This window comes from Rattus norvegicus, chromosome Y (assembly GCF_036323735.1).
Source record: "Rattus norvegicus strain BN/NHsdMcwi chromosome Y, GRCr8, whole genome shotgun sequence".
NCBI classification, from domain to species: Eukaryota; Metazoa; Chordata; class Mammalia; order Rodentia; family Muridae; genus Rattus; species Rattus norvegicus.
In genome coordinates, this window is record NC_086040.1 from 16,694,454 (window position 1) to 16,712,954 (window position 18,501).

Genomic DNA, 18,501 nt, shown 5'->3' on the forward strand with positions numbered 1-18,501 from the left:
CAATGAATCCGAGGAGAATATAATAATTGTCCTTCTGTTTTGGTGACTCATGCGTAAAACAATTCTGTAGTTTTAGTGTCATGGTAATTTTTTAATGTCTTCCATATTTTCAGCACACTTAAATGGATATTTATTTTTGTTTCATTATACTCATAAAGACTCAAGATTCTAATTTTACATTATTTATTTTCTTGTTGAATAGCAACCTGAATCTAATTATCTGACACTAGATGACTTTTATATTTGTATTCTGTCACTTGTAAACCAACATCAATTCCTGTATAATGTGTGTATGCATGCTTGTGTGTGTGCGTGCGTGCGTGCGTGCGTATGTGTGTGTGTGTGTGTGTGTGTGTGTTTATCTGAAACTATGATATTAATGTTGAGAATCACCTGGCTGAAATTCTTTTCCACCGCCCTATTAGAAATCAAAAAGTGGGGGTTGGGGATTTAGCTCAGTGGTAGAGTGCTTGCCTAGGAAGCGCAAGGCCCTGGGTTCGGTCCCCAGCTCCGAAAAAAAAAAAAAACTAGAAATCAAAAAGTGGAGGAAAGACTACTCCTTTTCCAAAATCATAGAACCTGGGTGCCCAGAACTGAAGTAAGGACTGACCAAATGGTACACAAAGCAAAGGCTAACAATTCACTGTCCTGATGACTACTTAGCAGTTCCAGTTCAATGCAATGAATTTACATGTACTGAGGAATATGGAATTGTAGCATAACGAGCTTAGAACATTTACAAACAATTTCTGGAATATTTCCAAATATCTAAGAATTGATACAGGGAATTTTCAAGGCCCCTGAGACATTAGTGTGTGGTTGAAACTCTGCCCAGATGAAAACGTATAAGTACTGGACTAATCTACTAAAGTAATTTAGAAGCAAGCATACTTTACAATTGTTTACGATTAAGCATGGTGGTGAATAAAGAGAACACTCTAAAACAAAGTTATGTTTCTTAAAGTTTGTTTGAAGACAGCAAGAAAGAGCACAGTGGTTTTGGTTTCTTTCTTTCATAGACTTTGTACCTTTTAGAAAGAGCACTTTGGGATCCTTAATTACCTATTTTTTATCAGATCTTTCTTCAGACCCAGAGTTCTTTTCAGTGCTGCTTTCATTCTGGGTTCATTAACCTATAGATGATGGGGTTCAGCATGGATGTCACTGTGGTATGGAAGATGACCAAGAATTTATCAACTCCTTGTGGGTGTTTAGAATTGGGTCTCATGTAGTTTTGTCCCAAACCTACGAGGCAACCTATTACCTATGAAACAATTGGTGGATCATTACACAGTGTTTCATTTGATTTTATTTGAACAGGTGATATAAGTTAACTGTACAGATTAATAAGCCTCAGTTTGATATTTCCATAATGCAGACAGCATGCAATGAACCAATGTAACTACGTTTTTTCACTGACTTTTCTGCAACTTACCAAAAGTTAGGATACTCTATACTACTATTAGGGGAAAAATGACTTCCATAGGATATAAAAATCCTTACTTGATTTTCAGATATTTTTCATATTTCAGAATTTTTATGTATTCTTCATACATGTATCTACAATGCATCATGATCACACCTATCCTTAACATGGTTCTACTCTCTCCAGATACATTTCTTTCCAGTTTCATCGTCTTCGTACTTTCCTTTTTTCTTTCTTTGTAATCCATTTGTTTACTGAGTACTGCCTACTGGGATATTCCCTAATCTTGTTGTCTTAATCATGTGCAGGACGTGTTCATAAGATTGTAGCTGATTTGAGGCTATAGGTCCAATAACTGTGTCATGTCTAGAAGTCACGATTGCATCTTCCCACTCCTCACATTCTGCCTTCTCCTTTTCTACAATGTTTCCCCAGCCTTATGCTCAGCTTTCTTCTTCTATCAGTCTTAGCACTTATACCAGTTACACATAACTCCATTAATTGCTGCACAGTACACCTATACATTTCTCTCCACAGCTCATGAATCCTGTAATCTATGGACAAAAACAATAAAAATTGGAAGACAGTTTGACAACATGGCCATTTAGCAAAACAGGAGCCATATGAAACTCACTACAACCTTCTGAGACATGGGAATACTTTGACCATGTTTATAACATGACATCTGACTTTCCTTCTATAGAAGAGGCTTCAAAGTCAAACAAACAGTAGTTGCCTACTTTCATAAGATTAAGTCATTTTTCCTCACAGTTTTGTTTTTATCAATTGGGACAATGATATCTAACTTCATCAATATCTGTGCCAGTGATGTAGTTTTGCTTTTGTTATGGCTACATACAGGTCTAGTGTCTATATATGTTATTTATCCAATTTTGTAACATGGATATTGTGAACAGTGAAAAGATAAACTCAATTAATGAAGGTATCACAGTACTATATAAGTAGATTCCTTCAGGTACATATTCCTTCAGTGGTACAATTGAATCACAAGTGATTTCAGTTTTTATTTTCTATATCGACTTCTATAGTAGCTATTTTAAAATTCACTCCGAGCAACTGAATACCAGAGTATATTTTTCCAGCAACACAGTATAAACATTGTCAATTGTATGTATACTTCACCAATGTTTGGTGGGTTTAGTATTTTTCACGTACATTTTGATAATTATTGTGCAATTATTTTAAGCATTTTTCAAGTATGTAACATATTTCTGAAGAATAAGGTATATTTGGTCTTATGCTATGGATATGATCCCTATGTCAGATAAAGAGTTGGAAAACACCTTCTTTTATGATAAGGTAAATTCCATCATCATTGCACTGTTTCTTCTACTGAGTTTCAAGTGCTGTCCAAGAATATATATATATATATATATATATATATATATATATATATATATAATCTAAAAATATCTATGGTGGGGCTGGGGATTTAGCTCAGTGGTAGAGCGCTTACCTAGGAAGCGCAAGGCCCTGGGTTCGGTCCCCAGCTCCGAAAAAAAGAACCAAAAAAAAATATCTATGGTAAGTTGAAGGAGAGGAAAATGTAATCCTCTGTTCCTGTATTTGTTCATGATAAAAAGCATGTTATTAAATGGGAAATGACTTTTATGTTTACTACTCTAGCTCAATCCTCAATACTCAGTTATATTTTATTTGATTACTGTCCTTATTTATGGTACATCTATGCCTGTCTTCTGAAGAAAATTGCATTCCCAGACCCCTATTTACGACCTCTTGTAGTAAGGAGAGAGAAGCTAAACAGCTATCCAAGTAGAAGTCCACAAATAGATTGGATTTAGAGCACATTATTTATCTACAGTGAGACTATAATCTAGGAGATTACTGTTAAAGATATAGCAAATTTAGTAATTAATTTTTTTTTAAAATTTCCATACCAAACGCTGCCCCTCGCTTGTCACTTCCTCACAGAGTCTCTGTCCCAATCCTCTTCTCTCCTAAGATGATGACATGCCTAGTTATGGCCCCAACTCTGAAACATCGAGTCTCTTCGGAATTAGGCACACCCTCTCGAATTGCAGCCAGACAACGTAACCCTGTTTGGGAACAAATTCCTCAGTCAGGCTACAATTTTCAGGACATCCCCCACTCCAGTTTTTCAGGAAGCCACATGAAGATTTACCTACATGTCTGCCCCATATCCACTAGGGATCTAGGACCACCCTGTGCATGATCTTCGGTTGGGGCCTCAGGCTCTAAGAGTTCCCCGGGTTTTAGGTTAGTTGACACTGTTGGCCTTCCTGTGCAGTTCCTATTGCCTTTTGTGCCAAAAAACTTTCCTCAAGCTCCATTCACTGCTTGGCTGTAGGTGTCTCTATCAGCCTGACTCAGCTGTTGGGTGGGGTCTCTCAGTACAACATGGTCCTATCTGCAAGTGAAACAGAACAACATTAATAATGTCATGAATTAGTGCTTACCCATGGAATGGATCTCAATTTGCACTGGCAATTCACTCAGTCCCTGATTTTCTTTTATACTTGACAAATTTTGCATAGAATGCTTTGTGGGTGTACTTGTGTCTTTAATCCTCCAGTGGTGGTCCTTCCTGTCTACAGGAGTTGACCTCTTCATGTTCCATATCACCAAAGTGAGTCACAACTTAGGTCACCCCCATTGATTCGTTGGTACCTACCCTAACCCAGGACTCTTTCTCATCCTGGAAATTTCCCCTACGTCCTCATCTCAGTAAGTTTAAGATTTCCTTTCCTTCTCATGACTATCTTGCCATATCTTCTGGGTCTTCCCACACATAAACCATTCTCTTCTCCCTTCCTTCTCCCATCCAGTTCCTTCCCTCAATCTCCCTCCAAGACGAATTTATTCCCCATTATAAGTGAGAGTCTACACTTGGGCCTTACTTCTAGTTTATTTTCTTTGGATCTCTGAGCTTTGCAGAGGGTATCCTGTAGTTTATGGATAATATGAACTTATAATTGAGCAATTTCAATAACCCTGCAGAATCATATTTTTTAGTAGTCTATCAACATTGAAAATTATAGTTTAGTGTGAGTGAATGTCAGGAGGGGCAAAAATTAAGCAAAAATCATTTTAAAACGTAGATCAAATCATAGATTTTACCAGTTGATATTTTTATAATAATAATATTCTACTACCATAAGTAATTTACATCTCAGGCGATTTTTTAAATGATACCAACTTTGGCAGATAAGTGATGTTTTGACCAAATAATTATGGATAGTATGACTCAGAGCAAATAAGATAAATATATTGTTTTTATATAACTTGCTGGCATTTTTCCTCAAACATGATGTATATTGCATTAAACATTAAGGTATTATCCCAGCTCTGAGCAAAAAGAAAAGAAAAAAAATAAGGTATCAGTTTTAAAATTTAATATTCATTTTAACCTAACCTATAAAGTAACAGGTTGCCTTATGTCATGTTTGTAGACATTCAACTTCATCCTCGCTTCCTCAGTACTTTTCCCCACCCCCACTCTGTCCCTAACACTTGCACTATTCTGTCTGTGTCATTCTTACTTCTACATTCATATCCCACATGTTCAATAACTTCCAAACCATACTGTTTAAAACCCTACATTCTAATTTCATGAGACCCATTCCAGTTTAATGAACTCAAACCACTAACAGCTTCACATAAATATAGTATATGAAAATGAGATTCTATTATCTACATGAGAAAAAAACACATGGTATTTGCCTTTTTCAGTCTTTGTTACCTTACTTGATATATTTTCTTGTTACATCTATTTTCCTGAAACCATCATAGTTTAGTTTTCCTAGGGGTGAATGAAACACCATTGTGTATATTGTGTTAATCTTGCCTTTTACATATTAATGAACATTCTTTACTATTCTCAATAAAACAGCAATAGATTTCTTTAAGAATAATGATTAGAAAGCTCAGATACTGAATTCAAGATTTATTACTGTCAAACTAAGAAAAAAGTTTCAAAGATAAAAATAATAACATATTTGTGGCTATATTAACTAGAGATGTGTATGTTAATAAAGGTTGTTTTATTTATAATATTTTAATACTAATTAAATTGAGAATATTCAATAATTTAGAGAATGTTTGTAAAATTGTCCATCAGTAAGTGATAGTTCCACTAAAAATTTAATCGTTTTATAAAATATTTTGATATATATATATGTGTATGTATATATATATACATATATATATAATTTACCTTCAAAATAAAGCACATTAAGAAGTTACTGGAATAAAATTCAATAACAAAACCAAAGACTTGTTATATGAATAAACAACAGACTAGGAGTTATTGAAATCCTCTCCAGTTAAATTAAGAGACTTAGAAAAGAGTTAACATTTTAATAAAAATGCACATGTCAAACAAGATACAATAAAATACTGAAACTCTAGCAAGATGGTTACAATGCATTCCTAACTGCTAAGGTTTCATCAACAAGCATGGTACATGAAGAGAATGTATACATGAGAAATATAAATTCTATTTAACATTGTAACTTTCTTCATAAACCCAAGAAGACACGTATCTATTGTGTTGCTTAAAACGTATGTACAAAGTACGGCTTTTGATAATAACACTAATATTTCAAAACTATCATGTAAATATGCTAAGACCTTAATACAAAATCCAGAGGTTTCAGAGCAACCATAAAATCTTAAGATGAAAAAGAAAAATTTTCTAGGTACACAAATATACATAATGAAGTCAACAGCTAACCAATACCAGAGGGGTCAAATTTACTGTTTTATATATTCCATAGAATACTCTCTCCTAGTTCATTGTCCCTTAGCACACTTTCTTCCTTATCTTTCTGTTTCTTATCTTCTCAGAAGAGGTGGTATTTCTCACAAAATTTGTTCAAATCATCTGATCTTCACTCCAACAAAAAGAATCTGTATACTTTAGAGGAAAGCCAAATAAAGCTTCTCACTCTTTATAGTGCAACATTTTAGATTAGATTTGTCATGCTTAATATTCATCTACACCTTAGTTATAACCTTTCAAGATTTGCCTGAAATCCACGATTCTTAATTTGCAATGTAAAAGCCCTTTATCTAATCACAGAAAAACCTTCAAATATATTTACATGGGTGTATTTAATAAAAATTCAGCTTGTAGTTTAAGGACAATAGTGTTGGAAAACATCTTTTCATACATTTTCAGTGCCTTCACATTATTTTATAGCTAAAATATTGCATTACAGTCAAGATAAAATTATTAACATCTTACTAAACTAAAATGAGATTTTTTTCTTTGTATAATATAAAACTTATATTTGAACTTTTTTGAGACAGTGTTTCTTTTATATCCCTGGCAGTACCAGAACCCTCTCTCTCCCTTTTTCTGTAGACCAAGCTGGCCTTGAACTTAGAGATCTGCCTGCTTCTGCCTCCCCAGTGCTAAGAGTAAAGACCTGTGCCACCACAACCAGTGCTTTCTACATCTTTAACAAGCTCTTGTCTGATTATATTCCATATCTTATGAAGTCACTTTCCTAGAAGTACCTAGAAGAAATCCAATACCAAAAATATATATTGTACATCTAAGTCCCTCATCCCGAGTTGCTGATTGATCTAGTCACCTACCAAGCTCTCTGAAGGAACTGAAAACAACAAATATTTGCTTTCTTTACAGGAATACATAAAAGGCCTTCTCACTGCACAATCACATGATATCATGGAACAATTTTTCCATGTGAAATTTCCAAGTGAAATCTCATAAAGAGCTCTGTACCTGAAGCCACTGTTTCTTACCTTGTGTTTGGTTTTGCACACTGTGACCACCATTTCATTATAACCAGGTTGATCCCAAAGGTATTCTCTGCTTCAAGGATCCATTTCTATTATATTGTCATATTCAGCCATGTTCAGTTAAATTTAACCACCGACCACCCCAAAGTTAGGATTTATAAAATACCCTACAGAAACCTGGGAAGAAATGCTACAAAAATAAATTCATGCCTAACAAATAAACAAAATGTTTTATATTTGTTTTAACACAGCGTCTATCCATTTTCATTGTTTTGATTGGTTCTGTGTATATTCACAACCCAAGAAAATTGTATTTAAATCAGGAAACAACTTATGAGATTTAGTTCTCTCTATTATATAGACTATGAAGACTAAACTTAGATATCAATGCTTAATAGAAAGCAATTTTACATGTTGTGTCATTTCACTGTTTCTCAGATATTTTTGTATAATTGAAAAAGTATAGCTAAATCTTGTTATTTAATATTTTTTCCATTCCATTTCAATTTCTACTTTAATTCTGAGTAATAAGTCACAGTGGGATATGATTACATGTATTGGGCCCATACGAATTTTTCTAAAAATTATAAGGCAAAGTTTTATATGCTAGAAAGTACACTATAGGGAGTACATTATACTGTAAATTTAGTTCATCCTTTTTCATTAGTTATCTCTGAATGACTATTATTTATTAATTTGTTTTAAATTTTTAGAAGTATTGTGTGTGTTTGTTTGTATGTGTGTGTGTGTGAGTGTGCCTGTGTGTGTATACATACATGCATATATATATGTATATTTAATAATTCAAATCTAATAAGACCAGAGAAAGTTGCTTGAATGATATTGATAATTTATGGATGCAGTTAATTTTTGTATATGCTGTATATATAACCTTGAAAACATTTTCTGTGTATTTTTTCAAAATCAACTTTTAAATATGTATACTAGATCAAACCTGCTAATTGCAGTTTCAGCTTTTTTCACACTAATATTATCTTATTAGATGTCTAGAAATAAATAAATGGATTCATGAATCATATCTTAACTCCGACTGTAGGTAGAATCAATGATATATTTTTCTTTTGCTCACCTTTAGGTCATAAATTATATATTTAATTTGCTCTATTTATATTAGAAACGTGTGCCAAATTGTATATATGTATTCTTTGATAACTTCCTCCTGTCAACAAACATTAAGAATTAATGATTTATATACATTATTACAAAATCTAAGAACATTCAGTTACCTCCATTATCAACTACCATAATGCATAAATATTAAAACCATTTCCTGATTGACGCTATTAATTAAAAGTATTTGATATACCGTTCCTATAAACCTATTTTGATATTATCTCTCAGAGTTTCTTCAAGAAGTTGTCTAACTTTTAGTAAAGGGAAATATAGTAAAATTGTTAGTATCTTTGAATCACAAATAATGTCAGTATTTTTTCATTCTATATTCCTTTAAATTGTAAAATACAGTTTTGTTTAAATAAGTCATAAAAATGGGACATATTGGCTATAGACAGCAAAAGAGACCAAAGAAATTAATGCCAAACTCTAATATTTATGCTAATATCAGAAATGGGGAATGAGAGCGGGAGTCCCAATCTCATGCTCCCTGCCTCCAACTCACTGCTCCCAAACCCTCTGTGAGAGAAAGCTCACCACTGAAACTGGTGTGCACTCCTGAGACTGCAGAGCAGAAAGGACCACCAACACTCTCCACCCCTGCCCACATCCCTGGCCCAAGCGGATACTGAATACATTCTATGGGTTCCCTTGGATAAGGGCACAGGAGCAGGTAATCCGCTGCATCTGAGACACTGCCGGACCATGAAGAGACTGACTGGATTAACAGTTTTCTGCACCCAAATTCCATGTGAGGGAGAGCAAAACCTTCAGAGAGGCATACACGCCTGGGAAACCAGAAGAGTCTACACACGGCCCACATCTCTGACTTCAGAGGAAAACACCAAACTCCATCTGGAACCCTGGTGCACGAAAGCTGCCAGAAAGGGTGGCACAGATCTTCCTGATTGCTGCCGCTGCGAAGAGCTCATAAGCAACACCCCACGAGCAAACATGAGCCTTGGGACCTCAGGTAAGACAAACCTTACAGCTCCAAGCAACCTGCCTGGTGAACTCAAGACACAGGCCCACAGGAACAGCTGAAGACCTATAGATAGTAAAAGCTACACCCCCGAAAGCAGAACACTCTGTCCCGATAACTGACTGAAAGAAAACAGGAAAACAGGTCTACAGGACCCCTGACACACAGGCTTATAGGACACTCTAGCCACTGTCAGAAATAGCAGAACAAAGTAACACTAGAGATAATCTGATGGCGAGAGGCAAGCGCAGGAACCAAAACAACAGAAACCAAGACTACATGACAGATTTTCAAGTACATCTGAGGACTCCAGCAGAGTAACTCTTGCTCAACACAATACCCTTCATGTTATTTGTGACCCTCACCGGGACCACTTACTGCTAGGTGACAGAGATCTGACTCATTTTTAAGTTTTTTTTTATCTCATGCTAATTTTTGATGCTTTCTTTCCCCAACAGAATAGTTAGTCAACAGGCCTGTGTACCAGATATCAGCTGCATGACCAGAGGTTGGTTACAATTTACCTCACTGCTGAATTCACATCTACAAGGATTTTTTTTTTATGAGAAGGCCTTGATCTTCTAGAATGTAGAATGATGTTGTCTGTGGCTTTGCTTGGCTCCCTCCATTCTCTCAAGGTTCATATCAGTGAAGAAACTGCACACCGAATGTAAAACACACTAATTTGGTCACAGGGTAGACAAAATCCACAAAACTTTCCTGAATGGGTTTAGAACATAGTGGACAGGATATACATTCAGCTTAGTCAATGAAATGCCCCCCCCCCCCGTATACCTAATAGACAAACGTTTACCCACCTGGATTGACTTGTTAGCAATGCCTGCTTACCCTGCTTACCTGGTGCCCAGGCTGTGAAGAGGAGACTTTGTTCTCAACAAGGGATAAAGTGGTGGACCCACATCTTACCCTTGCTCACTGTTTCCTATTTCCTCCAAGGTAAGCAGATTCCTCCAAAAGGGGTTCCCATTTTCAGGGAAATGGCACCTGGCTTCAGGACTGAGCTATGAGCCCAGTCAACAAGAAAAATCTTCATAACCAAGACAAAGTAAAACTTTTCTCTCTTTTAGTGCTGAGGGAAGGGCAGCTATGATGTTGTCTTCTTTATTGTTAGTACTTCTTGAGACAGAGGAGGGGGAAGAGCATTATTATTATTATTATTATTATTATTATTATTATTATTATTATTATTATCAAAAGTACTTTAGGCTGGTAAGCTGATTCAGCATTTAAGAGCACTGACTGTTTTTCCAGAGGTCCTGAGTGCAGTTCTCAGTAAACACATTGTGGCATACAACCGTCTATAATGGAATCTGATGTCCTCTTTTGGTGTGTTTGACAACTATAATATTCTCATATTAAGCAAATAAAATAAATCTTTAAAATAAATAAATAAATAAAAATTAATAAATAAAACTTTACCTACCTAAGTCTAAGTTACTGTGCTACTGTTGCTGACCAGCTTTCTTTGTTCCTCTTAGGACAGGAAATGCATTCCATGTCTATTTAAATCCATGACAAGAGCTCACAAACTACTTGCCATATCTCAAGACTGCTATTCAAACCACAGCTTCTGCTATTCTGAGTAATGAAAAAGCTTCCCACCACACTCCTATCCTGTCTTCATATTCTACCACTGAGAGGCACATGATAAAATTAAATTATGCATGGGGACATTGGAGATGCTGTTTCTTGTGATGTGAGAAAACTAGGGTTAACAAAGGGAGGTCAAGACCTTCAACAAAAAACTGGGCATAATGGATATCTTTTGTTCAAATCCTGTTGGTACAATGGCTCAGTATACCTGAGAGTTTACCGAACTAACAGGTCATCTTCTGGAGCTCAATAATCAGTTTCTCCATCTTCTTAATCTGTTGAACTTGCTCACTGATGGTCGAAGGTTGGGATTGTGCCTTCCCAGCAGATCCTCTTGATAAACACAAGAGAACATGCATAGTAATGGCCCAGGTACAGGAGAGAATATGCTGAGTCCCCCAATGAAGCAGGATGAAAGGGAAAATCTACAGACACTTGGAAGCACTGAAATAGGAGGAAAACTCTCTTCAAGTGGGATCTACTAGCTACTTTTTGCTACTAACGATGATTGGTAGACATATGCCTCACTCACTTCTGTAGTCCCCCTGGCCCTAAACAGGCTAAACCAAGACATGAAGAAATGGAGGAAATTTTCAGTTCGTATCTGATGTGATGCAGATAAGTCCTGGAGTCCATAGTGGTCCGGACCAAAAGCCTTAATCATGTAATTTCAAGACAAATATTCAGAGACCTTGATACATGTCCATGGGAATAGCCCTCTCAGTTTTTGTCAAAAAATTTCAATGACATGTACAGGAATCCTCTGAAGATGAAAGTTAATGTTATTATTATTATTCTTTCTCACTCAGAATGAAATTAAGGAGCTCATACTAGTCCAACTGCTCTCTGCCAAACATTCATTAGGTATTCTTGTCTCTGCAAACATTCATTAGATATTCTTGTCTCTGGATTTGTTCTTTAGGAATCCAGAGGCTTCAGATCAAAAATCCCACTCCTAGAAGGCAGGAGCCTAGACCACCTCCTCCAGGAACCTCCCCAGTATAAGCCCAGGGCTTACTCTCTCTGCTTTCCACCAGATCATTTTTTGCACTTTTATAACAAGAAAGAAATCCCAATTTCTTCTTCCTCTCTCTGTTCTCTCCATGCTCTCTGTTTTCTAGGTTAATAGCTTAATCACTCTGAAACAATGTCTGTTGTTAAACCTAAGCACTAACTAAATGCCACAAGGGCAGTTTCTGTTTCCATAACATTAGTGACATCACAGAGAATACCTTGGAAATTCCAGCATACATTAGAATATCCATAAGAGTTTCCCCTTCAACAGCATATAACTACACATTAACTAGATCTTCTCCAAATCAACAAGCAAATTTGCCCTTTCCAGTAGCTTTTCCTGAGACACAAGGGAAGACTTTCCATCACTCACTGTTCTAACCCAGACATATCACTGATTTATTGAAAATTTTCCCACCTTCATGCATGAATACTGAAGACTCAATTTTCAAACACAGCCCAGAAGTGGTTCCTCCCCACCTTATGTAGCACACACAAAATGACAAAAGCTGACAACTTAGGTCAGGATGATTGTCAGTGAAGCAATGATCCACCCAGTTAATCCATCTCAGGGGACATCTTCTATAGCTAAATGTCTAATTTCTTCAATTTCCTCATCTATTGGTCCTGATAATTAATATTGTAGAGTTGGAATGCTGCCTTCCCAGTAGGCCAGGTGCATGAATAAATACAATTAGGCTAAGACTTGGGTAAGATCCACATTGTAGTGCAGTTTGTATGGGGGAGTAAAACATAAAGAAAACTTACATAAATTCTGATAAAAACTTCCCTCAGAGCCTCAAAAATAACTTATTTTATCCATGAGGGTGTTAGTGATGTGATCAGATGTTCACAGTTCTGTCTATGGGTAGAATTTGAGTCATCAAAACCAAACACTCACAGAAAGCATGATGGGCCAACCTTGGAATGAGCAATTAGGAAGTCAAGCTGAAGTATAGAGAGGAATCATGTGGAGGAAACAGACAGAGATAAAGAGAGAAAGACAGGCAGACAGGCAGACAGACAGAGACACAAACACACTCACACACACACACACACACACACACACACACACACAAAACAAAGCAGCATTCACAGGAAAAAAAGATGTTGTAGATCTTTGGTAAGGAGCTTCAACCAGGGATAAAAAGTCAAAAAGTGGCAACTTATATACTCTTGAAAGGGTGTCAATACTACATTTCTGGACAACATCCATTAGAAACATACAGACAGGGAATGGTAAATTAAGGGTAGAGACTAAGTATTCTTAAACTATATATGTTTATTAAATCCCCATGTTACCTTTATCCTGATGCTGGCAGTCCCAGCAAAGAGAAGCCAGGCCATGGTCAGCCTGCCATGCTTTTCTTGTATCTTTGAAAATTTACTTTCCATATACGCTTATTGGGCCCTAGGTTTGTTGGGAATTGTTGAATATTTTACATCTTCTCAGTTCTTAAAGTTTTAGTCTAGTAGATTTGAATGTCAACTCTATTTCTAATCGTGGTTCTCCAGAGAACAACAAGTTTACATCCCACTGGGGTTTATGAGATAAGAAAGTGCATAAACTGGCATGAAATATGTTACCATTAGTAAAGACTGTTTTAGGAAATAGGAAAAATAGGACAGAGAGGCAGACAGGCAGAGAAAGAGAGATGAAACAGAGAGACAGAGAAACACACATACAGAGAGAATACTATGCCTTGTTTATATGAAGCTAAAAATAATTTTTGAACCTAGAAGCAAGGTATGAAGGACTGCCTGTAAATCCTAGTAACTAAGAAAGAAGCCTAAGGGCTTGGGGATTTAGCTCAGTGGTAGAGCGCAAGGCCCTGTGTTCGGTCCCCAGCTAAAAAAAAAAAAAAAAGAAAAAAAAAAAAGAAAAGAAAGAAGCCTGGAGCCAGTTATATTATTGAGGCTTCATACAGCTTTGTCTTTACCTGTATGAGACATTAGATTTCTATGAGCAAATCCTTACATGGAAAATGTAGTTATGTTGGCCCAGTAAATCAAACACAGAATTGTCCGCTCTGTCTGACTCTCATTACTCTGATCTCCCATTTCTCAAGAGGTTGAATGGTCTTCCACATATCCTGTACACAAGGTTCACCAGCACACAAGGGACAGTAACTGTTTTCATAAGTGCTTCATCTTAGCTTACCCTTCTTTGTGGATAGTACTCTGTAAGTGAACAGACAGGTTAGACTTTGCTTAGCTGGGTGTCAAAGTTCAGACATAAGACTCCCACTCTGTGATTGTCAACACTTCCATGTTTCGATTGGGAGGGCAGTGTCACAATGGCCTGCTACTGTCTTCTCATTCCTTTCACATGTGTCATGTGACCGAGTTGACAGCCTCCTCAAGCCAATACACAGCGCCATAGAATGCAACTTGTCTTCAGAGCCCTCATTTCTGGACAAAAAGCCAAGAGAACCAGTGTCACAGTTAACAGTGATAATGTAGACATGCCATGGCATTTCCTACAAGTTTTACTGTCAAGTGTATTCTCGTATAGCAGATTATGCTACACTTCCTAGAATGCCACGTTGTTGTGGAAGAACATTTGGATTCTGTCCCATCCACTATTTGCAGATTTCTTACAAAGACTCTTTTCCGTGACAAGGTTTATGTAATCTTGCATGCAAACTAACCATTTAAGCACACAAACAGAAACACACGCACACACACACACACACACACACACCCCACATACACACGGTTTGGTATAATAGAGATGTACTTATTGAAGAAAAATTAGGTCAGTTAATCTAGAACGAAGTGTTGCACTGAAATCTATTACCCTATGAAGGATGGTGGGAAAAAATTGTGAGTAGGCTTTTCCCCACAACTTGGCCACATGAACAATGAAGTATGACACAATAAATCTGCATGGTCAAAGGCAAAGACCAGGAACATACACAGTCAATTGAATGCAAATAGCTCATCTCTCTGAGATCTAATGGAGGAGTTCAGGTATTTCCCACACTTCTCCTGCATAATATTTCATTGCACTCCAATGCTGGCACACTGAAGGAGATTAAGAACATACCTGATAGGTGAACTTTTGACCTAGCTTCCTATAGAGATGAAGCAAGAATGTGAGCATTTCCAGAGCTCTGTTGAGCAGGGGGTGCTAATTTCCTCTGGATCATTAACAATGCTTCAGAAATCCAAGGAGTCAGCCTCCTCAGGCCTATTCACAGCTGCACAGTGTGTATCTTGGCTTCAGAACACGACAGCCTGTAGTTACAGAACCAAGGATGAAAAATTCAAACTCCATCAGCATACATTTACTGGGCTGATGCCCAGAATCAATGATAGATCTCTCTAGACACATGACTGTAGGTAGACATGACTTGTAGGAGTAGAACATGGTTTTTTAGTTTCCCCAATTACTGTTCAGGATGAGTAGGGAAGTCAGGAAGAGCCAGTCCCAATTCTAGTTCACTAACTGCGAGTTCTTCACTGTAGTAGAAAACTGCCTGCCAAAGAACCCTGTCATTGGGACAAAACAGCAACCAACAGTTTGGGCAAAGGTCTATACCAACCCTACACCTCATACAGTGCTATAATTCAATCCATACAAAGAACTCAAGAATTCGACTTCAGAGACACAAATAACCCTATTAAAATTGTGGTACAGCACTAAACAAAGATTTCTCAATGAGGAAAATCAAATATCTGAGAAGCACCTAACTGAATGTTCAACATACTTAGTCATCAAGGAAATGTAAATGAAAACATCCTTGTGATGCCACCTCACACAAGTCAGATTGGCTCAAATAAAAAACTGAGGAGACAGCAAATGCTGATAAGGATGTGGAGAAAGAGGAACACTCCTTCTTTTTTGGTGGGATTACAAACTGGTAAAACCACTCTGGAATTCAATCTGCAGGTTCCTCAGAAAATTGGACATTGCAGTAACAGAGGACTCAGGCATACCTATTCCTGAGCATATACGGAAAAGATGCTTCAACATACAACAAGGACACATTCTCAATTATGTTCTTAGCAGCCTTATTTATAATACCCATTAGCTGGATAGAAGCCAGATGACATATATGTGCAATGGATACATAAAATGTGGCACATCTATAGAATTGTTTACTACTCAAGCTATCAAAAACAATTATTTCAAGTAATTCATAGACAAATGGAATGAACTAGAAAATGTCATCCTGAGTGAGGCAACCCAATAAGAGAAAAAACACACATGGTTTGCAATCACCAAAAGTGGATATTGGCCCAAATGCTCAAATAACCCAAAATGCATATATGTATATACGTATATGAGCCGCCAAACTAGATAAGATTGATGAAGCTAAGAAGAGCATGTTCAAGGGAATGTCAAGGGGCAGAAAGTGTGGTTAGAGAAGAAGGGATAGTGAATAAGTAGGATCTTCTGGGCGGGAAACAAAAAAAGAAATGATATTTAAATGTAAATATAGAAACATCCAGTTTAAAAAAGCACTAAAATTTGCTAAAATAAAATAAAAAAGAAAGATATAAAAGAAAATAAAGCTGACTACTAATCACACCTATTGACTTGGAAATCTAAAGTGGTGTTCAGAGTAATACTAGTGGAAAGACAGAGATGATGAAATCTCAACGAAAAGCACTTCTCTCTCCCAGATATCAGTGTCAGACACAAACTCCACTATAGGTATCCAAAGCATTTACACTGAGCTAAAGACAGGATATTGTCCATCCTATCTTCCTTAGGACCTTTTTCTTTTGTACAAAAACAATAAAGGCCATGAGCTCTCAGGAAAACAACTGTGCCCTTTCCAACGCTTGGTTTTGGGATAAAGAAATTAATGATATAAACTCTCTGACTTCCAAGAGCGATAAAAACAGGGAAGTCCGGATGCTTCTGAGAGGCTCCCAGCTCCTGATTCTCATATGTAGAAGGCTCAAATCAAGGCTATCTCTTCAGATATCCAACTCAACCCTAACCAAGGACTCAATGAGTTTTCCCAACGACCATGTATTTATCCTTTTTTCTTAAGCCAAGACAGAAGACCATCTTCTTTCTCCCCATTTCTGATTTCTTTTTCCTCTATGTTGTACCTCAAATGGCTGTTTACTCTGAATTAGGGTCCCATTAGCAACCCCTAGAGGTACTAAAGTAATATCTGAGAGGCAACTGCAGTCAGGACAACACTTGTGACATCACAGAAGAAGCTAGGGCTCTCCAGTATACAAGAGATTTTGCAGGGAGGGCCAACTGATGATGTCACTGAGAAATGCCGTGGCCTACCTGCTGAACAGTTTTCCTTACATTGACCAGATTCAAGGTGAGATTTACAGGAGTTTCCCCTGTGACAAAGTGGAATCCTTAACATACTACATCTCTCTGAACCTAGAGACATCTCTTTGCTTCATTAGTGGTTACATACTCTGAACGGAGAAAGTTAGTCAGGGGCTTGGCAGGGGTAGAAATGATCTAGACACATAGAGTAGAGGAGATACTTCTGGATATTATTCCCAGTTCAAATCCTGTGACATACAGTGCAATTTTTCTCTGTTTCCTAAAGGACACAATTTGCCCTATAGAACTTCATTTGACAGAATATTGTATTATATTTTCTTATCGTACATTCTTTTATAGGGGACTTTGTATATATTCCTGTTTGTGCACTCAAAATTGTATTTTCCAATTCATTTTTTGCACTGATTTTGGCAACAAAGAGGGCCCAGCTGTAGAGTGAGTATAACACTTTAAATATTGTGTACCTACTTCAAATGATAAACTCCCAAATGCTTATTTTATCCCAAAATTACGAGACATCAGTAGAGCAAAGGACAACATGAACTACAGATTGTGGTTCTGTAGTCCCATTAGGTATCAGTACTCTAATATCTAAATTCCTGAGTTCCCAGGGACAGACATGAGGGTTTTAAACATATTACCCTGATTCTTTCTTCAGGCCAAACATAAGATTCAGGAGGATGTGCAGGGAGAGAAATCGCTTGATGTCCAGAGAATCCTCACCTTCAAGAGTTTCATAAGAACAGGAGGGAGCCTATTTGGCATTGTCATTTGTGGACTCAACATTCTTGACCTAGAATCCCATAAATCATGTCAAAATTCCACCTAACATCATAACTGTAGGAGACACCAAAAGTATGTGTGTGTGTGTGTGTGTGTGTGTGTGTGTGTGTGTGTGTGTGTGTACATTTTCCTTTTTTTTCTTTTCTTTTCTTTTTCTTTTACAGAGCTGGGGTCAGAACCCAGGGCCTGGTGCTTATTAGGCAAGCGCTCTACCACTGAGCTAAACCCCCAACCCCTACAATATATATATATCTCAGACACCAAAAATAGATAAGATTGATAATGCTAAGAAATACATGCTATCTGGTACACATGGGCACTGCAGAAAATTTCCTGAAACACCAATGGCTTATGCTTTAAGATCAAGAATCAACAAATGGGATCTCATGAAACTGCAAAAGTTCTGCAAGGCAAAGGACACTGTGGTTAGGAAAAAAAGCAACCAACTGATTGGGAAAAGATCTGTACCAATCCTTCAACAGATGGATGGCTTATATCCAAAATATA

General features: G+C 37.0%; 1 long non-coding RNA gene across 3 annotated transcripts; it reads right to left on the reverse strand.

Annotated features, from left to right (window-relative positions):
* Positions 1–1,010: 1,010 nt before the first annotated feature.
* On the reverse strand, positions 1,011–15,184 carry LOC103694782 (uncharacterized). 3 transcript variants are annotated; one of them, XR_005498726.2, is made up of 7 exons: positions 14,989–15,184; positions 11,944–14,351; positions 9,836–11,258; positions 8,286–8,375; positions 3,591–3,836; positions 3,346–3,504; positions 1,011–1,264 (listed from the first exon to the last, which is right to left on the reverse strand). It is a non-coding gene; the product is annotated as an uncharacterized LOC103694782 (long non-coding RNA). The 3 variants fall into 3 exon arrangements; XR_005498722.2 differs by having other exon boundaries at positions 1,013–1,264; positions 3,595–3,836; XR_005498723.2 differs by having other exon boundaries at positions 1,025–1,264; positions 3,595–3,836; positions 14,101–14,351.
* Between the last annotated feature and the right edge of the window lie 3,317 nt (positions 15,185–18,501).